This window comes from Larus michahellis, chromosome Z (assembly GCF_964199755.1).
Source record: "Larus michahellis chromosome Z, bLarMic1.1, whole genome shotgun sequence".
NCBI lineage: Eukaryota > Metazoa > Chordata > Aves > Charadriiformes > Laridae > Larus > Larus michahellis.
In genome coordinates this window covers 46,001,496-46,026,374 of record NC_133930.1, presented here as the reverse complement: position 1 = coordinate 46,026,374, position 24,879 = coordinate 46,001,496, and positions in this window count along the sequence as shown.

Below are 24,879 nucleotides of genomic sequence, written 5' to 3'. Positions count from 1 at the left end.
GGGGAGGCCTGGCAGATTGACTATATCACACTGACACAAACCCATCACGGCAAGTGCCAGCAACCACCAGATGGCTGGAAACATACCCTGTGCCCCATGCCACTGCCCAGAACACTATCCTGGGCCTTGAAAAAAAAGTCCTGTGGTGACATGGCACCCCAGAGAGAACTGGATCAGACAACGGGACTCATTTCCAAAACAGCCTCATAGACACCTGGGCCAAAGAGCATGGTATTGAGTGGGTATACCACATTCCCTATCATGCACCAGCCTCTGGGAAGGTAGAACGATACAACGGGTTGTTAAAAACTACACTGAGAGCAACGGGTGGTGGGACTTTCACAGAATCACAGAATCTTCAGAGTTGGAAGGGACCTCTAAAGATCATCTAGTCCAACTCCCCTGCTGAAGCAGTATTACCTAAAGCACATTACTCAGGACTGCATCCAGGCGAGTCTTGAAAATCTCCAGAGAAGGGGACTCCACAACCTCCCTGGGCAGCCTGTTCCACTGCTCTGTCACCCTAACTGTAAAGAAGTTTTTCCATGTATTTGAATGGAACTTCCTATGTTCCAACTTGTGCACATTGCCCCTTGTCCTGTCACTGGGAACCATTGAAAAGAGTCTGGCACCATCCTCCTCCAACCCACCCTTTAGATACTTGTATGCCATAATAAGGTCTCCCCTCAGCCTTCTCTTCTCCAGGCTAAAGAGTCCCAGCTTTCCTCATAAGGGAGATGCTCCAGTCCCTCAGTCATCTTAGTTGCCCTTCGCTGGACTCGCTCCAGTAGTTCCCTGTCCCTCTTGAACTGGGGAGCCCAAAACTGGATGCAGTATTCCAGTTGTGGCCTCACGAGTGCAGAGTAGAGGGGGAGAATGACCTCCTTCGACCTACTGGCCAAAAAACATTGGTCAAAAAACATACTCTAAAACATTGGGATGCACATTTAGCAAAAGCTACCTGGCTAGTTAACAGCAGGGGATCTACCAGTCGAGCTGGCCCTGCCCAATCAAAACTTCCACGCACCATAGAAGGAGATAAAGTCCCCATAGTCCACATGGAGAATATGCTAGGGAAGACAGTCTGGGTTAGTCCCACCTCAGGCAAAGGCAAATCCATCCATAGGATTGCTTTTGCCCAAGGACCTGGGTGCACTTGGTGGGTGATGCGGAAGGATGGGGAAGTCCAATGTGTACCTCATGGGGATCTGATTTTGGGCGAGAATAGCCAATGAATCAAATTGTATGATGATAATTGCTAAGTAACCCTGCCACTGTGTGTCCTCATTAATATAATTGCTATCGGTTGTATTACAGTAAGCATCACCCAAATTAAGGACAGATGAACTTTGATGAAGAACCGAGTAAAGCGCAGCCGTGATGGGATCAGACCTGACCTCAGCAGCTGGCGCCCAGTAACTTCACTGAGACTGACGTCGTTAACCCATGGACTGTGGGCATGAGCCACACCTGATACAACATCCAGAAGCTCCAAAAATACAGCATGCAACAGTCCAGGACCGCGCAGCATCTCACCTGCCCTGAGAGACTGTTCTAACAGATGGAGCCCAAAGTCATGGATTGAATGAACTCAACAAATATTTTAGAGGGATGGCCCATAGACTAAGGGCATTATACCTGTATGAATATATGTGTACATAGATATATACGTATATAAGACAGGGGATAATGGTGGCAATTCATTGGAACCTGTAAGATCTGGACGTGACATAGATGGTATGGAATAAGGTGCAGATAATGTCCTGGTTCCAGCGGGGATAGGGTTAATTCTCCCCAGCCTCTGTCAGGGACACAGGTATTCCATCCCATATGAGCCATGCCCAGTCTGTAGCCAGGAGCACCCAAGGGAGGGGGCAGGAAGTCAATGCTTGGGAGCAGTCTGGGGCATCCCGGGTCTGGTCGGGGAGCAGTGGTTCCATAATCATGTTTCTGCATTCCTCTATTTGTATTGTTGTTGCTGTTTTCTTGTTCCCTGTGCTGTTCTGTTAAACTGCCTTTGTCTACACCCACGAGTTTTGCCTTTTCTTCCCATTCTTCCCCGTTGCAGGGGAAGTTTGAGAGAGCGGCATGTGGTTCTTTGTTGCCATCTGATGCTAAACCACGAGGAAAATTATTACATTAATATGTATTATTTATTACTTGCTAAAGATTTTGTTTATTATCTAGCCACATTTTTGTTCAGAGATGTATACCAATGAAGGAAGTATCATAAAAAGTAAGGAATATTCTAAATTATCGGGAAAATTAATGAAAGGGGAAATTATGAATGTTTAATTGTTTCTAAAGAGCAAAACACCAAGACAGACACATTATTCTAAGTGTTCGGCTATACTTGAGTTAAATTTGTGACATATTCTGCCCTGAATAATCCAAAGGGATAGGAAATCCTCAGGGCATTTAGATGTTATATTCAGTTGCAGGTATTGTTTAAGCTTTGCCTGGGAAACTTTATTTTCAGAAAAGAGTTAAACAGAGACAGAAATCATTGCTGTGGGAAGTGCTGCCTATCTTCAGGACAGGGTAAAATGTTAGTCAAAAGCAAGACACCAAGGCAAGAAGCAGGTATGACAGTAGTATTGTCATGGTTTGGGCTGGGCTGGCCGCCAGTGTCTAAAATTTTCCGTTTAAATACCTTTAGATTTGCTTAGCTACAATGATAATTGTAATGCTGACTTTGAAAGAAGAATGCATTTAAGAAAAAAATTTTTTTTGTTGTGACATTGTATGTTTTATATGAATCTGAAAGACTTTTACTTCTGAGCTTTTCTGTCCCTTCTGTAAGCATGCACAGCTTAGATATTCAGAGTCAAGGTATTTTAAATCTTGAAAGACATGTCGAAAACATATTTTTTAACTAAAGTACCAAAGGAAAAAATTTACAAACCACAAATTTTATTGTTTTTTTTTTCCTTTTACATCTATTAAATTGACAATAATTACTATCCTAAAAAGCCACAATCATAGGTTTCAGCCTCATATAACAAACCTATCTTTTAACTATAATAATATAAACAGGATTTTATCAGGCAAAATAGATAATAAAGGTGATAGCACACTTTGGAAGACTTTACTGATACAACATTGTTTGGTGCTTGTATACCGACGATATATGATTTATAATTCTATGTCCTTTCTGAATTATTAATGTAGTAATTATGACCAATAACTGACTTTGCCAAGAACTGCATAGAAAAATAACAGATCAGTTTCCAAAGGGGAGATAGTATATTTATTATGCATGAACAGTTGTAGTTTAAAACATTAAAGCAATGCTACTATAAAATGAAATATGTATGAAGAAAATTGGTGCTCAACTGAGATAAGAAATATTGATTAAGAAAAAAATAAAACTGTGAAGCTTCTTACTCATCATGAGGGTTAAGATAAATCTAGCAAAGAAAAACAGCCCAAAAGAGTTTTTCAAATTAACACTGACAGTGATGTATTTTTGCCCAGAGAACAACTATAAATATGACTTCCAAGTACCATAACATCACAAGTTCTGTGAAAGAAATCAATGGAAAAATGAAGTGAGTACTGACAATTGAGACATTTTTGTTACAGTATTTTTCTCCAAGTTACCAAATCATGTGTCGTAATTTAACCACAGCCGGTAGCTAGGACCACGCAGCTGATCGTTCACTTTCTCTCACCACTCCAGTAGGAACTGGGGAGGAGAGGGACAAAAAGGAGAAAAAAAACCCAACAACCTCATGGGCTACAGTTTAATAGAACAGTAATGGAAGAGATAATAATAATAATAATAATAATGGTAAAATAATATTTTTTTAAAAGTGATTCAATGCAATTTCTCTCACCACCTGATGATTGATTGCCCAGCCCACCCCAAGCAGCAATTGTGGATTCCTGCCCTCCAGCCAACCCCCATTTATATACTGATCATAACATCTATGGTATGGAATGTTCCTTTGGCCACCTTGTCCTGTGTGTGCTCCCTCTCAGATTTTACGGGAAACTGAAAAAGTCCTTGACTTAACAAAAGCATTACTTAGCAACATCTAAAACTATATGTGTCATCAACATTATTCTCATACTAAATCCAAAACACAGAAGCTACTAGGTGGAAAATTAATTCTAACCCATCTGAAACCAGGACATTATCCTGAAGATCCAGGTACAAAACAGTCACTTCATCTCACTGTTTCTCTGTCTCTCACCCCCTGTCCACCTTCCTTAAAGGAACTGTAAGTTTTCAGTTAAAGGATTTCTCTAAAAAGGTGTGTTATGACCAACCCCTTTTTGGGTTTCTTCACAACAAAAAAATAGTTTAGTTGTTTGCTTTAATACTGCTGACATCTAATGTGACTGCGCTTCTTGTACATTTCCATGTACAGGCAAGCATGTACATCTTTGTACTTTTCCCCAGGGAAACGTGCCCTGGCCAGAGCTTGCTTAGGGGCTCCTGCTGTGGATATGCATGACAAAAGTTGTCCAGGTACAAAAGTTTTCTACACAGGGGATTAGTGTCATATAAAACTTTGATCAAAGCAAACCGGGAAAGTGAGTATGTGCTACTTGGCACCATTAACAAAATGTGATTATCTGCCAGCTGAATTTAATAATTACTTCCGCACTACTAAAACATCACATTACAAATACTCTGGGAGAGTATGGTAACCTTAATTATCTCACCACAGTTTGGACAAACAATTTTGATCTCCAGTTGTCAAAGCACACTTACATCTTTTCCTTGTTGTAGGACAGTATTTTTTACTTTTTTTTTTTAAGATTAATGTTTCTCAAAGGAAATAATATCACTGTAATACAGGTATTTCAGGACAACAAAAAACCCAAACCAAACCAAACCAAACCAAACAAACAGCCAAGCATAGGGGCAATAAAAAACACAGACACAAAATACAGTGCAAAAGATATGATAAAACCTAGTTCTGTATAGGTGCCTTCTCTATATTTGGCAAGCCACTTCTTCAAAAGATCATTTGTTCTGAATTTTTATTACTGCATACATACATTTTCCTATCTTTTCCTATTTCCCTGAATTTACAAGAGAATATTGTATTAGCCCTCTGACAGGTCAAAACTCTCTGATCTATCAGGGACCAAAGTCTTATGGAACAATTTTTAAACTGTTGAGTCATTACCACCTAAATATTACACTATTTCTCAACATACCAGTTTAAATCACAGTTTTCATTATCTGTAGCTAACAGAAAACCTGCAGGTATTGCTTTCGGGCTTAAATTTACAATAGAATTTAATGAATCATTTTTTCCAGCCTGTGTGTACACACTCTTAGGAGTTGCTCTCCTCTCTTCTAGATCTTTTCTGCTCTCTTTCCACTCTTTTTTTCTTTCTAAACTGGCTCACCAAGGTCTTCATCTCCTTCTTGTCCTCCCTGCAGGCTCTGCTGTATTATAGCGTTTACTTCAGGCTCCCATCACTTTCTTCATTCACCCTTTTTTGCCTATTCTTTCACCATTTCCTTGAAGTTGATAGCCCCATGTCCCCATTTCATATTCCCATGTCCCCCACTTTGCCTTTTCCTATCAGATGTAAATAGTCATTTAACATACGGAAATTTACAGAACATGGTGTCTGAACATAACAATTTCTATCAGCTGGAGAGCTTTGGACCCTACATGACTGCCTCAAATTCTTCCCTGTTTCAGTTAAATGATTCAAAGATGTCTTTAAGGAACAGAACGCTCTTTAGAGACCTTATTTTTATATACTCTGAGTAGATATTTTGTGTTCTTTTTCCTAGACTAGCCTTAAGAAAGACTTTTTCTATTTTTCAACCTGTAGAGTTTTTTTAACTTTAGTTAAAGTGTAGTTCTCCATTTTCTTAGAAATGAAGGAAATTTACTTTAAGGTACACAGCTTCACGCAAAAGGCAAAACACACATATATGCAGAAACACATTTTGCCTGACCAACTTATAATCAGAAAATACAATATTAAATGAGATCACAAGCTTGTAGGTATCTAACTTCTTACACAAGAAAATTATAGAGACTGAAAGTTGGACATTCAAGTCACATGAATACATACATTTTTTGTAAACGAAGATTCACTATAGTTCTGAAGGAAAACTCTGGTCCTGATTTTAAGATAGGAACTGCAAATGTGTTCTCAGTGGCTTGACTAACACAGTTGTAAGCCAGACTTTTTCTGTTACGAAGGTGGACGAAAAGTTCATTATTATTCATGCAGTCTAACAGTTTTGTCTTTTTCTGTTCATGAACTTTTCATGAAATTATCTTCACTGTTTAGGCAGAACCACTCAAGCTTCATTGCAGTGTGCACTTCCTCCTCATGTAGTCCTTCGGTGATGAATGCTCAGGCTTGGAGCTGTACTCATTAATTGTACAGATTGAGTGGCATTGTTTCTATTCTGTGATTTATGTAACTAACCAACACCGTGTAAGGTTTACATTTAAAAATCAAATAAATAAATAGAAATTTGCTTTTGGCCAACTTACAATTATTCAAGCTTAAAATTGAATTTAATCAATATTCACACCAATAAGGGCTGAAACATTTGTGGAAATTAAATACAAAGAAGCTAGTCCTATAAGGAAATGGAATACTCCTGCTTCTTCTTCCAGCTGTAGTCTTGGAAACCTGTTTTTCTAAGCGAGTTTTTTCCTCAAGGAAACACAGAGAAAAGGACTTCCGAAAAGACAAAACAGGTTATTTTGTCCCATAATTTCTTTCAGACTGTCTGCACCATCTTTAGAGAAAATAAATGTATTTACTTTCTCCATGCCCTTTTCTGCATTTCAGTTTATGGCTTTTTTTTTTCCTGTTACATTATGGTTATCAAATAAAGAATAAGGACTAAAATACTTCACAGCAAAACAGAGGACTTACTATGCTATGCTAAATCAACTCATTTCTATCCTCCATCACTTTTTTTTTCTTTAAACATAGCAAACCTTGTTCTGCACTTGATGGCAATTTGAGAAGAAGCAGATTTTTCAGTGGTGGTTCTGTAGATCTCAATTTAAATCAACATACTAATACCCTTTGTATCAACTGAGAATCTGGCTCTAAATTTCTAGATCAGGAAAGGAAAATATAATGTCCTTAAGACATACCTCCAGGACACCATCTTGCACCTCCATTCTGCAAAGCAGTATACTTTGTCCTTCTGTATTTTCTCCCTCTTCTTGTTTTGCAACGTCATTTTTGTGTAACAGCCAGATTTCAGTCCTTGCTGAGTATGAATGGCAGTTTCATAAACCTGTAGCCTCAGATCACCCTGAAGTGTATGCCATCTCACATCACCTCAGCATTCAGACTGTAAGTTTTGCCCATTATATAAAAATCACAGAATCACACAGAATCACAGAATGGTTCGGCTTGGAAGGAACCCTAAAGATCATCTAGTTCCAGCCCCCCTGCCATGGGCAGGGACACCAACCACTAGACGAGGCTGCTCAAAGACTCATCCCGCCCGGTCTTTAACAATTCCAGGGATGGGGCATTGACAAGTTCCCTGGGCAATCTGTTCCAGTGCCTTACCATAAAGAATTTCTTCCTGATATCCAATCTAAATCTACCCTCTTTCAGTTTCAGGCTGTTACCCCATATCCTATGATAACACTCCCTGATAAAGAGTCCCTCCCCATCCTTCCTGTAGGCCCCCTTTAGCTACTGGAAGGCTGCTATAAAGTCTCCTCGGAGCCTTCTCTTCTCCAGGCTGAACAGCCCCAACTCTCTCAGCCTGTCTTTGTAGCATAGGTGCTCCAACCTTTTCATCATCTTTGTGGCCCTCCTCTGGACCTGTTCCAACAGGTCCATGTCCTTCCTCTGCTGAGGACTCCAGAGCTGGAGGCACTACTGCAGGCGAGGTCTCACAAGAGCAGAGTAGAGGAGCAGAATCACCTCCCTTACCTGTTGGCCACACTTCTTTTGATGCAGCCCAGGATGCAATTGGCTTCCTGGGCTGCAAGTGCGCATTGCCTGCTCATGTTGAGCTTCTCATCCAACAGCACCCCAAAGTCCTTCTTCTCAGGGCTGCTCTCAAGCCATTCTCTGCACAACCTGTATTTGTGCCTGGGATTACCATGACCCAGGTGCACGACTTTGCACTTGGCCTGGTTGAACTTCATGAGGTTCTCAGGGGCCCACCTCTCAAGCCTGATCAGGTCCCTCTGGATGGCATCCCTTCCCTCCAGCTTGTCAACCGCACCACACAGCTTGGTGTCATCATCAGCAAACTTTCTGAGGGTGCACTCTATCCCCTCATCCAGGTCATTGATGAATATATTGGAGAGGACTGGACCCAGTACTGACCCCTGAGGAATGTCACTTGTCACCGGTTTCCATGTGGACACTGAGCCATTGATTGTAACCCTTTGAGTGCTGCCATCTAGCCAGTTCCTTATCCACCAAGAATCCACCTTATCAAATCCATGCTCTTCCAATTTAGAGACCAGGATGTCGTGCAGGACAGCATCAAATGCTTGTCATAAGTCCAGGTAGATGACGTCAGTTGCTCTCCCCTTATCCACCAATGCTGTGGCAACATCATAGAAGGCCACCGGATTTGTCAGGCACGATTTGCCTTTGGTGAAGCCGTGTTGTCTGTCACCAATAACCTCTTTATTTTCCATGTGCCTTAGCAGAGATTCCAGGAGGATCTGCTCCATGATCTTGCTAGGCACAGAGGTGAGACTGACTGGTCTGTAGTTTCCCTGGTGTTGCGTGGAACGGGGCCAAGCGGTTTTGGCAGAAGATAAACCCCCTTGCGTTCTAACACTCCTCACCGAGGTGGGAGGCTAGGTGCAGCTAGGTTTAAATTCGAGTGATGCCCAATTCAGCACTATCAGTCCAATCGCGTTTAATATGTATTAAACTATTACGATTTGGATACACTAATAGTGGACTGCACCTTCAGTCTAGTTGTGCTCCTGAACTAGCACGGCCTCTCTCAAGTTTTGGTCGCGTTCAGTGAGAAAGCGAAATGACTAGCTACTTAAACAGTGCAGTTTATTTAAGGATTGCCGATGATAAATACACTGTCTGCAAGGCACGTGCAAATAAGGATATCGTTAAGTATACAAACGCGCGACAAAATTATAAACGATACGGCCTGGCTATAAACGTAGGGTAGAGATTCTCTAGAGAAATTTCTAAGTCCCCGAGAAAGCGCTCGGTGTAATCGAAGTCTTACCCAAAGACGTCCCTATGGGGGGGAAGAAAGGCTCAGCCCGTCGACTGATCCCGGAAATCAGCGGTGGAATTCTTCGCGATGGTGTCTTCCCTGACATCCCCTCTCTCTTGGGCTATTTTTATATTATTTTTTTATCTTCAAAGTGGAGTTTGAGTGACTTTAGTCATACGTACTTTTATTATGATTAATGTATTCAAGGAGGAGTGTTCACACCTCAGGGGCGGATAGCCTCCGGGATGGAGGTGTGTTTTGGTACCTTGTGGTGAGCAAAGTTCGCACAAAAGGACAGCATTTCATCAACATTTGACGAAATGTTGGCTCGCGTAGCATGTAGGCCGCTTATCAGTTCCGTAGTACCATCTCGTCCCCATATCTGCTATTCGTGAGAAGGGAAGGCCACAGAACAAGCATGTTCCGTTCCATCCCTCGTGTAGTTTCGCAAACAACCTTGTACAGGGAATCGCAGATGTTGCATTCTTTGTGTGCTAGCTGCGGCTGTATTCTACCTCAGAAGCCTCTTGATTTTATGACTTTCCTTAATGTGTGAACAATGCTGTATTTTTGTATTCTTGGCCAATTTAGTAATTATTCCACACCCGGTCTCCCTTTTTCCCTTTTTGAAAATGGGAGTTATGTTTCCCCTTTTCCAGTCAGCGGGAGCTTCACCACACTGCCACGACTTTTCAAATATAATCAAAAGCAGCTTAGCAACTTCATCTGCCAGCTCCCTCAGTACCTGTGGATGGATTTCATCAGGTCCCATGGACTTATATACCTCCAGGTTCCTCAGATGGTCCTGAACTGGATCTTCTCCTACATTGGGCAGTTTTTCATTCTTATAGACCCTGCCTTTGCATCCTGCAACTTCGGTGGTGTGGAGCCCTTGCTGGTGAAGACAAAGGCACAGAAGTCATTCAGCACCTCAGCCTTCTCCATATCCTGGGTGACCAGGTGTCCTGTCTCCTTCCAGAGAGGGCCCACATCTTCCCTAGTCTTGTCTTTATCCCTGACGTACTTATAGAAGTTTTTCTTGTTATTCTTGATGTCCCTAGTCATATTTAATTCTACCTGGCCTTTAGCTTGCGTAATCTGGTTCCTGGTCACTCGGGCAGTTTCTCTGTATTACACCCAGTCAGCCCATCCTTGCTTCCACGCTCTGTAGGCCTCTGTTTTGCTTTTGAGCTTGTCCAGGAGCTCTATGTTAATCCACACAGGTCTCCTGGCATTTTTGCCTGACTTCTTCATTCTTGGGATGCACCACTCCTGAGCTTGGAGGAGGTGATCCTTGAATACTAACCAGCTCTCTTGGACCCCTCTTCCCTCCAGTACGTTTTCCCATGTTACCTTGCCAAGCAGGTCCTTCGAGAGGGCAAAGTCTGCTCACTTGAAGCACAGGGTAGTGAGCTTGCTGCATGCTCTTCTCACTGCCTGAAGGATCTTGAATTCCACTATTTCACGATCACTGCAGCCGAGGCTACCCTTGAGCTTGACATTCACCACCAGCCCCTCCTTGTTGGTAAGGACAAGGTCCGGCATAGTTGCTCTCCTTGTTGGCTCCTCTACCATTTGAAAAAGAAAGTTGTCATCGACACATTCCAAGAACTTCCTGGATTTCTTGTGCCTCACTGTGTTGTCCTTCCAACAGATATTGGGGTGGTTGAAGTCCCCCATGATGACCAGGGTCTGTGAAGGTTTTGTCATTTTAAAGGCTAGGCTGCTGTGTGCTTTGGCTTTCATATTTCTAAGTTAATGAAGACGACTCAGAATTACTTTTCCACACAAGTAACACTTTTAATCACCAATCTGGGCTATAATCTGTAAAGTACATTTTTAATTATTTAATAAAAATCATTTACCCCTTTGTTATCTCCATATTTGGTTGAGACTACAGATAGAATTTTATGAAAATATTTTAGAGTTTTTATTCAAATAGCAATATAATCCTGCTTGCTTAAGAAAAGTCAAAAGTGCTTTTAAATAATGCTCCATGCCTTAACTTCTAAATTGTAAAATTAACATTATATATACATATATAGAGAGAGGTAATAAACATACAACATACATTAGCTAATATTCATCATCAATTGCAATAGCAGTTTGAGTGTTCTTATTGTAAACTAAACACACTATGAATATTAGCAATTAGAAAATTTTGCATAAAGTATAATATCAATCCAGAACAAAAAAGAACTAGAACAACACAACTAGATAGTCAGGGTGTAAACACCACTTTTCACTAACAGAACTCCACAAATTTTGGTAAAATTATCTTGATTAGTTTTACCTAAGGGTAATTTAGGGAAGACTAACCCAAAGCTTAGGTAAAGAATAAAGAGAAGGGAGAAAGACATTACATGAATCAGAAATGAAAAATACTTTATCACTATCAATTTTGATTTATTCTTTTAAAGAAGCCCTTTTTTCTCCATATTTGATTTTCTCCTTTTTTTGAGTTTTTAGACTCAACTACTCTAAGGGCTAAATGACACTCTTTAGGCCAGGTTTTGGGGCTGCAATATACAGTTCGGTTCCCCAAAGCCAGTTCCAGAAAGCTGAGTCAGACACTCAGATTTCCAATACAGAACAGGGAAAAGTCACAGGCTTCAGCATGGAAATCTAAACACAGACCTACAGCATGGGAGTTCAGTATAATTAATAGCATGAAAACTCTAAATTGACATTGTGTCTTATGTTACTTCCAGGCACTCTGCTTCATGTAATCTTCATTTTTTTCTGATATTTTTTTTTCTCCTTTGGGGGTAGATGCCTACAGCTATTATTTCAAAGAACTAAAGAAGGCTCCTTATCTTATTCTAAGCCACTAACGTCCATTTTTTAAATATAGCATAATAAAGTATTCATTTAATAATCTCGTCAAGAAACAAGAGGGGAAGTTTCAAACAATGGAGCAACAGGGAAGAAGTCTTAGTAAATGGTCTTAAAATTATTAAATAAAAAGTGAACGGCTCATCATCACTCCTTTAAAAAACATATCATTAGTTTTTCAAGTCCATCTTCAGATATTCACTGAGAAAACTTTTCACAGTAGATATTTTTGGAGACCTGGAACAAATTACTTTCTAGATGCTGTTTGGCTTCAGGTAGCACCTGGCTATGGGCTTTCTCAGCCTATAGAATGCATGGAAACAAAACTCTAAGAAAATAGAAAACCTTCATGTAATATAAGTAGCACCTGGCAGCAGCAGGAGAGAGTTTATGGACTTTATAAACAAACACATCTCAAATACATGAATCACCCTGTATCATGTCTAAGTCTTTTAATAGATGTATTGTCCCTTGAGACTGCCAACAGCACCTCCCAGTTTGGTATTGTCAACAAGTAAAGATACACGATAATTTCAGATCTTCTATGTGCTTCCATATCCAGAAGGTGCTACGTCTTAGTGCAGCAGGTGAACACTGGATGGAATTATATAACTGAATGGAATTATATAAGCTTTTTTTGGTGTGTTCTATTTAAAAGCTGTATCTTATAAGACCTTCTCTGAAAACCAAATATTTTCAAATGTGAGCTAAGACAGCTCAGTACTTAAATCTGCAGCAAAGACAATTGTTTCAGAAAACTGAATGAGAACAAAGAATGCAAACACTCATATCCAAGCAGGCTGACAGAATGTGTAACATTCTCCATATCAACTCTATATGTCACCAAGTGATTGTAGCATCCCAAAATTTTTCTTTAGGATCACTGAGAATTTACACACAGCTTATTACATATGACACTTTCATGAACATCCCAAAGTAGGTGGAATTCTTATTTTGAACACCTTATTACGGTTTCTCCATTTTCCCACAAACACTGAAGAAAACTGCCAACACAGACACCAGAATTACTACCAGTGGATATATTTATAGGTAGCCTACGGACATGACAGTAGTGATTAGCTATAGTTTAAAGATAATGAACTAAATTCTTCGATGTTGTCAAAAGATAGGCCAATTAGAGTTCCCCTCTTTTTGAACCAATTCTACAACTTAATGGGCACATGAAACTTCTATTAATAATAATGGGAGTTCTGTGCATTCACTGGGGTGAAAATAAAACCCTGTAGAGTTTTTCCCTTACAAACAGCATGAAAAAAATAGAGAATGATACTAATCTCAAAGACGTCACGCAAATTGCAGTATCCTGAATGAGACTAAAATCTGGGAGAGCAGTCCTGGGGCACAGGGAGTAAAATTAAGGAGTGAAAAACGCACAGAGCTAAACAAGACAACCAAGAATGTCAACTCAACTAACAGTAATGTGCATGAGTTGGTCCAGACCACTCTAAGACTGAATATCTACAAAATGCACAGGGATATTAATAATGTTTTAAGACTAAATTAAAGAAAAAATGGAAATAACATGCTTGTCAATAGGCTGAAAATCAACGATTTGCAAAGCACCTGCAGATACACTGAAAGACCTAGTACATCGGCACAGCACAGGCATTAATAAAAAAATCCATGCATAGATTTATTTTTAGTGTTATTTTAGATACAGTAGCCATGTTGTTAAGATGTTACCTTGATTGACTGAGGTGTTAATGAGCTTCCATCTTACAGATCTGAAGCTAGTTTACTCAGCTGGATCATACCACATCCGGCTCCAGTAACGAGTAGTATTCTAACTTGTAGATCAAATGGGTGTTCTTGTACTATATCATGTTCTATTTATGCATTTAATTCTCTATGCTTATGTTTTAGTAAATAACTAACTTGAGAAAAAACTATTCCCTGTGTGGTTTTTTGAGGATGAAAGAGTCTCTGGGTGCAGGTTCCCTACCATCACAGAATCACAGTATGGTAGGGGTCGCAAGGGACCTCTGGAGATCATGTAGTCCAACCCCCCTGACAGAGCAGGGTCACCTAAAGCAAGTTGCACAGAAACGCAGCCAGGCAGGTTTTGAATGTCTCCAGAGACGGAGACTCCACCACCTCTCTGGGCAGCCTGTTCCAGTGCTCTGCCACCCTCAAAGTAAAGAAGTTCCTCCTCATGTTTAGGTGGAACTTCCTGTGCTCAAGTTTGTGCCCATTACCTCTTGTCCTGTTGCCGGGCACCACTGAAAAGAGCCTGACCCCATCCTCCTGACACCCACCCTTTAAGTATTTATAAGTGTTGATAAGATCCCCCCTCAGCCATCTTTGTTCCAGACTGAAGAGACCCAAATCCCTCAGCCTTTCTTCATAAGAGAGGCGTTCCAGTCCCCTAATCATCTTGGTAGCCCTATATATGTATATATGTCTACACAACATGATGGTATATTTGCAAATAAGGCTTATAGGACATGGATGAATCTAGTAAAAAGCATTGAGAGAAAGACTCCAAGGGTCAGGATGAACATATGTTATCTCATATCTTGTTAACACAAGTAAATCAGAAGAATTAATATGCTTGCAGAAATAATTTTTTGAGGTGCTTATTTTATCATGGGAACTCAGCATCTACAGGGATTCTGCAGAGTGTCTCTCATCATGCCATTAGGAAGTTATGAATTAAAAATCCAATTTAACTGCATTTTATTTTCATTTTTCTCAAATGAAATCAAAGAATTCTACAGTCAATCAGTGCATAAAATGTATAATATACTACATTCACATTTCATTTGCACAGTTTTTCTTGAATTACAGTTATCAGGAAAAAGATTATAACCTAAATGACAGTTCTTGGAGCCACAAATAAAATGCTTAATTGCTACAGTGTGTATTATAACTTTTATAATGTATTTTTATAATGACTTTCCATTTTGATGTATTTTTTGTCATGCTTTTTAAATTCAAGAGAGTTATGGTTAAAATTTCAATACAAAATAATTTGCCCTTTATATATCTCAGAAATGGTCTTGTAGGAGCCTTTTTAACTTTTCCATGTAGTTTTGGTTGGTTATGACCCTTTCCAACAGAATTGATTTGTATTTAGTGTTGGTATTAGTGCTTACACAGTATTTCCTTTGCTAAATGGTTGTTACTTCAATATTTATAATTTCTTCTGAAATATACAGAAAATATGGATTATTCTACACTTTGTTCTTCTAAAGATCATTGGTATGCATTTTCTCTAAAACTACAGTTAAAATCCTCTTTAAAAAAAAAAAAGCTGAAAACCTTACATATACTCTTTCACATAAATCACATGCATGCACAAATATATATTCAAAATGTATACCGTACACATTTTGCATATACACATACTTGCGCAGGGTACCTAGGTTTTTAGAATATGTATGTTTCTGCCCTTCATGACATTCTGTTTGGAACTTGGTGATTCATGTTCTATTATTAACCCCTTTATGAGACATGAAAACCGTAGTGAACTAAGTGTATTTAAAGTATCCATTCCTAGAGACATAATTAACATTGCTTTCATAGACATCTAAGTTTAGAATACATTGAGATGGAAAGAGGGAGAAAGTAAAAACCAGAACCTTACCTTGGCAATATTTCATTCTCTAGTTATGATATTTGATTCTAAAATGCTCTGTACTTCTGCTACAAATTTTGTAATTGTCATTAAGATCTCAAGACCAAGGAACATTTTCCATCTGTATAGAAAATGGTAAAAGCATTCAAAAAGATACTGCAAAGTTACTCAAACTTTCTTAACTCTGTTTTCAAAGGTTATGTATAAAATTGAGGCTGATATTTATAGCCAGCTCAATTGCAATGCAAAAACCCATTATGGTGGTTTAGAAAAGTGAACTTGAAAAAGGCAACTTTAGAAGTAACATGCAAAACATTACTTTTTGAAAGCAATTTTAGGTATGCTATGAACAGTACTTATGAATCAGAAAGCACAGAAAGTAAAATCTAATGTATATTTCTTAAGAGACTATGAAATACCACCTTAAGGATAATGATAAAAGAAACACTGAAAAGAGCATCACAAGAAGACAGATCAAAATCTATGTGGGTTAGCCAAAATGCTCACAGGAAGAAAAAAAAAAAAGAAAAGAGCAAAGACTAAAGTTTTTATCTATAGCAGAAACACCAGCCAAGAATTTTAGGTAAAAACATTTTTAAGAAATTGAAGATAATGTCATTAAAAGGGAAAACAAAGAAATGGTATGTGTATACACATAGAGTCTGACGCTTGTCTCTTTTAACATCCTTTTCTCCCTTTACTTCTTCAAAACCTTTCTGCAACCTACGTGCTGTTACCTCCTTAAAAGTTTCATACAGATGCTCATAAAAAACTGGCATAATATTCAACTACTAAGAGTGTCAAAGGAAGACTGAGCCAATTGTTTAAGATTCTAAGATTAAGGGAAAAGAACTAAAACATACCTTTCTGACAGAGTTATGGTACACTACAGTCCAGAAGATGCATGAAAAACATGTCAGTGTAATTGAGAAGTGAGGCTGTGGACAGTAAGGTTAGGTACTGCATCAGAACCAGAAAATTTGCTGATGCCTCCCAGCACAAGGAAAAAGGTTGAACAATCACAGTAACCTAGCTCTTTCACAGCAAGGGTTCAAATTGCATCATACCAGGAGTCACACACTACTGCCCTGGAAAACCTATAAACTCCCTTCATGTGTTCCTCTGTAGAAAATGTAACCACACATTCCTGCCACACTCAAGCTTTGTTTTAAAGCGCATTATGTCCCACATTTCCATAAGCTTTTAATAATCATATAAATGATAACTTCATTGAACATGCGTGACCATGCTCACACATTCTCTCTTCAGCTAGAGTTTCACCTTTCGCAGCAGTATTAATCTGAGAATGCAAAACTTTCCAGACCGCAGAACTGCGAGCCATCAAGTCTATATTTACCCTCAGCCCCAGACATTAATGCACTATAAAACACATCTAAATCCATTAACCAATGTCAGGCTATGTACCTTGCTCTGAACCACACCAGACTTCTGTGGACCACTTTTGGGAGACAATTAACAAAGCTAATAGTTTCACACGGAATTTAAATTTTAAAGAGTGGATTTTTTATTTTTTTTCATTTAAAAAAAACCCCACCTACAAATGTAGAAATGAAATAAAAAAAAACATTCCACTGAATGACGGATTCTGGTCAGTTTCAGTGGGAGTGCTCCAAACTGGTATCTGCACAAGGTTACCAAAGGTTCCTCTTGCAGGGATAAGACTGATTAGCAACACCTGCAGATGAACGGCAGAAAGATTTGAAAGACAGGCAAAATATACTCCACAGCCTTCTTCTTTGTCATTTAGAAATGAAACATTACACAATCCCTCTAGAATAGTCTGTTACTATACTATGCCACAAAGACTTTGGCCTGCTTACTCTGCTCTATTTGAAGGCAGGGGCCTCAAGAGCCACATTAGCCTAACTCTGCCCAAAACTTCAGGCAAAGCAGAGTCTGCTTTGCCCCAGAGCTACCTAATACCATTAAAAGAATGGGAATCACAATGATCCTTGCCTCCAGAAGAAATGATGACTTAGCCCCTGGCATGCTGAATTATAAAAAATGGATTGCCTGTGACAAGATTACAAAAGCACTGCCTGTTTTACCTGGCTGACCACAGCTGGAATATTCCACAGGTGGAATATTACCAGTGTCTCTAAACACAGCAGTGGTACAGGCAGAGAAAGTACAAGGGAGGGAAAAAAGTATTTAACATAAATAATGACACCGGCTCAAGAAATTTATCTAAACAAGCTGGAAAAGGTAAGTGAAACTAGTTCCCCTCCAGATTACACAGGCAAGTAAACCAACAGACTTCAAGCGGCAAATTTATGAATAAGATTATAGAAACCTCTTGCCTACAAAATACAAAATTAACCTTAATGGCTCAGGAACATGCTCTTACTGTTTCTTGTCCAATATATCTGCCTTGATTTTCTTAAAAAGAAGATTTTACTGGTTACTAATTAAAACCTGTCATCTCCATGTGTGCAACATTTAAATGAACACCTAGTTAAGTCAGTTAGACTCCTTTTTTTGGGAATATCCACGTAAGATAATTATATAACATTATAGTTTTTGTATAAATTAAAATTGTAGTTTGTTTTGAGTTTATGATGGAATTCTTAGTACTTCAAGGTCATGTCCATAACGCAGGCTCTATACGATTTCTCAGAAACAGCAAGTCAGCTGATGTAATAGCATTACTAGTATTTGATTCTCTTCTTGTAATTCATCTCTTGTGAAATCAGTATCTTCTGGTTTAGGGTGATACTAAATAACTGCATTGCACACATTGACCTACTTACTCTGTCATAAAGCAAGGAAACTGGATTATCTGCAGTGGTTACTCTAGGAAACACAGGCAGGTAGTTTATCCCCTAAAGGAGCATAGAGGGCTTAAGATTTGTGAGGGTCAAGTTGAATAATTCAATTAAGAAGTTTTTTCTGCTACAACTTCCTATTGCATAAAGTACCATCCACTCAAAGTCCTTATAAAATTTTACTTATATATATATATATGTATGTATGTATGTATGTATGTATGAAATCTGAAAATCTGTAAATTAATCCTAGGCTATAATTTGAGGTTAGAATTGTTCTGACCATATTAATTTATTTTTATGAAAACCTGAACACCTTCTGGGAATATTGTGGGATGGGAAGGGAAATAGCTGCTATATGACTATGCTGACTCAGAACTCATGCCCACAGGTATTGTCTCTAGAAATCAAAGAAGTTTTTCCCCCAAAATAAATTATCATCTACAAAATGGCCTTCTGGGTTGGGGTGAGGGGGAGACGAGACAGAAGGAAAAAACAAAAGTTTTTTTATTGTGTGGCAGTTGTCAATCCATCATGCAAGTGATGCTGGGATACTGAAAAATAATGTCAATGTCTATTTTAAACTTACTCTGAAACAAAAATTTGGGTTATTATTGACAAAAATTGTTTATCAAGTATTGCATTACAATAATTACAGTAAAAAATATTTGGGCTGAAAAAAATTGTTAATGGGTATGCAGTGAAACACATGGCAAAGTACGAAGTTCAGAAATACAACAACACCGGGCATAAATGTTGTCCTCTAGAAACAGGTATGCTGATGGCCTGAATGAAGGGAAGAAGAAAAAAACCCATAGAAGAAAGTAATCTATTGTCACAAATATTTGCAATCTTTACATTTGAGTCATTGTCATGACTCGCTTACAGCTACAGAAGAGCAAACATGGTAATTGTGCACGAAAAACAAGATGGCAGCAACCATAATTTTCTACTCACTGAGAAGAAATGAAATTTCATTAAAAACTGATTGAAAATCTTTAGTCTAAAACCATTTCTATCTGGACATACTTAAATCCTACTGTTTCGTCTTTTGTTCATTCAATTAGATCAATTAGATCAATTAGATAGTCCATGGGCCCCGATGGGATGCACCCGAGAGTGCTGAGGGAGCTGGCGGAAGTCATTGCTGGGCCACCCTCCATCATCTTTGAAAGGTCCTGGAGAACAGGTGAGGGGCCTGAGGACTGCAGGAAAGACAATGTCACTCCAGTCTTCAAAAAAGGCAAGAAAGAGGAGCCAAGGAACTACAGGCCGGTCAGCCTCACCTCCATCCCTGGATAGATGACGGAACAGCTCATTCTGGGCATCATCTCAAGGCATGTGGAGGAAAAGAAAGCTATCAGAAGTACTCAACATGGATGCACCAAGGGGAAATCATGTCTGACTAATCTGATAGCCTTCCCTGATGGCATGACTGGATGGATAGATGAGGGTAGGGCAGTGGATGTGGTGTACCTTGACTTCAGCAAGGCGTTCAACATTGTCTCCCACAGCATCCTCATAGGGAAGCTTAGGAAGAGTGGGCTAGATGAATGGACAGTAAGGTGGATGGGAAACTGGTTGAAAGACAGAGCTCAGAGGGTCGTGATTAGGGGCACAGAGTCTAGTTGGAGGTCAGTGACGAGTGTTGTTCCCCAGGGGTCAGTACTGGGTCCAGTCCTCTTCAATATATCCATCAATGACCTGGACAAATGGATGGAGTGCATCCTCAGCAAGTTTGCTGATGAAACACGAAACTGGGGAGGGTGTCTGACACACCAGAAGGCTGTGCCGCCATACAGAGAGACCTAGAAAGGCCGGAGAGTTGGGCAGAGAGGAACCTTATGAAGTTCAACAAGGGCAAGTGTAGGGTGCTGCACCTGGGGAGGAATAACCCCATGCAGCAGTACAGGTTGGGGGCTGACCTGCTGGAGAGCAGCTCTGTGGAAAGAGACCTGGGAGTCCTGGTGGACAACAGGATGACCATGAGCCAACAGTGTGCCCTTGTGGCCAAGAAGGCCAATGGCATCCTGGGGTGCCTCAAGAAGAGTGTGGCCAGCAGGTGGAGGGAGGTCATCCTCCCCCTCTGCTCTGCCCTGGTGAGGCCGCACCTGGAGTACTGTGTCCAGTTCTGGGCTCCCCAGTTCAAGAGGGACAGGGAACTGCTGGAGAGGGTGCAGCAAAGGGCTACCAAGGTGATCAGGGGACTCGAACACCTCTTTTATGAAGAAAGGCTGAGGAATTTGCATCTCTTCAGTCTGGAAAAAAGATGGCTGAGGGGGAACCTTATCAACACTTATAAATACTTAAAGGGTGGGTGTCAGGAGGATGGGGCCAGGCTCTTTTCAGTGGTGCCCAGCAACAGGACAAGAGGTAATGGGCACAAACTTGAGCACAGGAAGTTCCACCTAAACATGAGGAGGAACTTCTTTACTTTGAGGGTGGCAGAGCACTGGAACAGGCTGCCCAGAGAGGTGGTGGAGTCTCCATCTCTGGAGACATTCAAAACCTACCTGGCTGCGTTTCTGTGCAACCTGCTGTAGATGACCCTGCTCTGTCAGGGGGGTTGGACTACATGATCTCCAGAGGTCCCTTCCAACCTTATGGTTCTATGATTCTATGATTTAAAAAGCGGATTTTTTACCACATGGAGGGAAGGGTGCTATGGAAATAGCATTGATTTTGACTGTGAGCTGGATGTCTGCCCAAGTTTGTTAAAAACCTTACTCTCTTTCTCTAAACTTGTAAGTGTATCATTCAAATCATGGGATGGCCACAGTGTATTTGACTTTTGCAAAACACATATTAGTTAACAACATAGTCGGTTTACAGAACTAGAGCTTAAATGAATATGCTTCTAGAATTACTCTAAAAATAATGATTGATATAACTATAATAGTCTTAAGTAATGCCTTAATCCATTCCAAGAAACTCTTCACTGATGAAAGTATTACTTGTCTGGATAAGAATGATGAAGGAGACTGGCACTATTTATCCAACACACTTTTTTTTAATGGAGGGAAAGTAATTACACTGAAGAGATAAGAGACGAATGAAACATTGAGTTAGAATCTTAAAGATACAGTGTATGTAAAAAATCTTATATCAAAATAGTAATTCCAATATTATGACTTAACACCTCGTTTATAAATCTACGATAAAAAGAATTTATTTTTAAAACCTGAATATCTTATATGGAAAAAATAGTACGAAAGGCTAATACAATGTTGTGGTCATGTAGCTATTGTAACAATGCTCTTGGTTTCACAGTTTAAAATGTTCTTTGGCCAAAAAACCAGAGCTCTCAGAAAACTTTTTAATCTAAATATAAACCAGCTTCCAATCTTGGTAAAAACACAACAAAGAAGGAAGGATAAAAAGCTGTCAGTTCCATGGGTCAAACCTAAAGTAATTTTACAGATTTTAACATTTCATGATGCAAAATGCGTAGTCTTCCTCTTTTTCATGTATAAGTGGAATTTTAACTTTGAATTTCCAAGATATAGATGCACATATGTATGTATCTATGTATAGACACATACACAGCTCTATATTCACACACAGACGTATTCCTTAATGTCGCTTAAATATTTCTTACAAAACCAGAAAATAAACAAAAGACTCTCTTTCATTTTATCTTTGAATTAAAACTCATGTTGGTAATTCTTTGGATAGTAAAACATTATTCTTTTAAAAAGGAATATGCAGTGTGAAATATTAGTTGATTATGTTTGTTCATACATTTTCAACCTCAAATAAGACTCATTATCTAAACACGTTGAATATCACACACACAGAATTTGTGCATGTGTGCATTACACAGTGCAGAGCTACATGCAGAAGGACATGAACTAGTTCTAATATTGAAAGCAGTATCATTGTGATGTTATGCCAATCTAGCTCAACAGATGCACCCCACATCTCTTCGTAAATCCACCTTAGTATTAATAAAGTTATATCCAAATAGTGGGACAATTGTATTAATGGTCGTGGTTGCACAGATACCGTCAGCCATGATCTTTGTTCCTTCTAGAGACCTCTGCTAGCAGAAAAATTCCATTAAAGGAGAATTTTTTATCTAATAAACATTTTGTAATACTGCCTTTATTTATTCTAGAGAATTTTGTAATTTCCATTTCAAATGGATATTTTAATTCTAGTTATTCTTTATAGGAGTCTAACGCAATATTACAGAATTTAAATTATTGTGGTATAGCTTATTTAATAATTTGTGGGTATATCTCTTGCTCAGTCTCCATGTAAGTTTTTGTTCATGAGAAAGGAAAGCCAACCAAATCCACACACAACTTAACTGGTCCAAAGTTCTCCCTCTTTGTCAACCCTTCTACACCACAGATTGTGAGAATTGTTCCCAACCTATGTCAAACACTCCACCATCCCTTTTTAAAGACAGGGCTCAGGAGATCACAGAGTATCCAAATGGCCCTGGTACTTAGATATCTACTTCAGGCACTATGGTTCTGAAACTTTTGGCTCACATTTTTTTCTTCATATTCATATCCCTGTGGGCTATGTCCACTTACATCTTCAAGATACACATGCTTACTTTGGACTCTCACCCTGCTTTCCACAGAATGCACAAAAATTTATTCATCTTAGATATAACTTCTATTTACAGGACAGAATATTTTAAGCATAATCTACAAACCTGGAAATACAAAATCACAGTCAAAACTTTAGAAATGATCATGTATCACTGAATAGTGACAAGTGGTAACACCTTCAAACAGGATTCACAGGCATTCTCTTTAATCTGGTCAGAATTTTTTTTCTCCTCCTACTGTATATGCCCCGAAGTTATGGCTTTATTACACAGGAGGAGATAGACTTGTTTTAAGCTGGAATTTGTTACACTGGATGTTCTTTGTATAGAAGAGACAGTCCATTTACAGTCTTCCCAAATTATGGTTAGGATAATAAGAAAGGTGTGAAAGTCCATACTTAATTGCAGCCTTTTCAACATTTTTATTCAAGAATATGCATATCTTTGGCTTACAAAACCACCTTTGGGTATTTATCATCTCCAAAAAAAAATTCAGCAGAATTTTATCTTTTCATGGAAGAAAAACGGTTCATTGAAATTGTTATTCTCTGAAGATTTATGTGCACCAGCCTATTGCAAAATCCTTTTGGCATTGTCCTTCTTAATTATTTTGAATGTAGGAGACATTCAAAACATGCTCTTTTGAGGTTACTTAAAGCTTTTAAGGACCTACATTTCCCAGCAGTATATAGTGCATGGTACTTTCCACTAGAACTCATGGTTCAAACTCCGATACAAAGACTTCTTTCCTTAGCTTCTCTTTGGCGACATCAGCCAATACCCTTTGTACTGGCAATCAAAACATAACACGAGAGAAACTTTTCATGAGGACACAAGGTTGTATTATAAGTTCTCATTATTCTCTATGAAAACAGTTCTGCTGATTTTAGCAGCAGACTGCCTGATACGGTATGAACGTGAACACCAATTACTTCATAGGTTGTAGTAAAAGAGGAATGTTATTGTTTTGGCCAAATTGGCCAATGGCCAGGAACAGATGCTCTTCCCTGACTACTTGCACACAGAGAGGAGGAGAGATAAAAAGATTTATGAGTTTAGAAGAAACTAAACTACTTTAATGAAATATTAATAATAAAATTAAAAGAAAATGATGAAATAGATACAATATATACAAAACCATATTAAGCTCCCAGGATGACGTCACCAGCAGGCACTGGGGAGGTCCCAGACTGGACTCAGAGATGGGTGGGAACTGGATTCCAGAGCCGGAGTCAGGAACCCACGGATTGGGATCAAAGGCAGATGAACAGACAGGATCCTCCTCAGTCTTTGGCCATTGAAGAAATGGAGCTGACCCTTTGATCCCTCAGCTTTTATACTGAGCATGGGGCAGACAGAATGGAGTACCCCTGTTGGTTAATTTTTGGTCACCTGTCCTAACTGCTCCTTCCTGCAGGTGGGACCCCTCTACGCTTTTCCATTTCCAACCCTCCAACGGGGCAAGTAATGAAATTAGCTGACCTTGGTTGTTATAGCATTCCCTGGCACTAATTGTAAACATTGGTCTTATCCCTCTGAGAACGAACCATTTTTGGCACAATATGCTGTTAATTTTAGAGAGTTAGAAAAGGCCTAGCTAAGAAGTAAAATTACTGAACAGAAAGTTGGTTCTCTTTTACCTCAAACCAGGACAAGGAAGTTACATATTAATAGCTTTTCTTCAAAACGTGAGTGTTAAAGAAATACGTGAAAGGATACATGTAAGTAATACGTTTATATAATCCTTTTTAAGAGTTCTTTTTGTTCTGAAGCCTATCTTAAAATCTTTACTTTTTACTGTTTTTTACCATTTTAAAGTCATAGATTTCCTAGGTTGGAAGGAACCTTTCAGATCATCTAGTCCAACCATCAACCTAACACTGATAAAAACCATCGCTAAACAATATCACTAAGCACTATG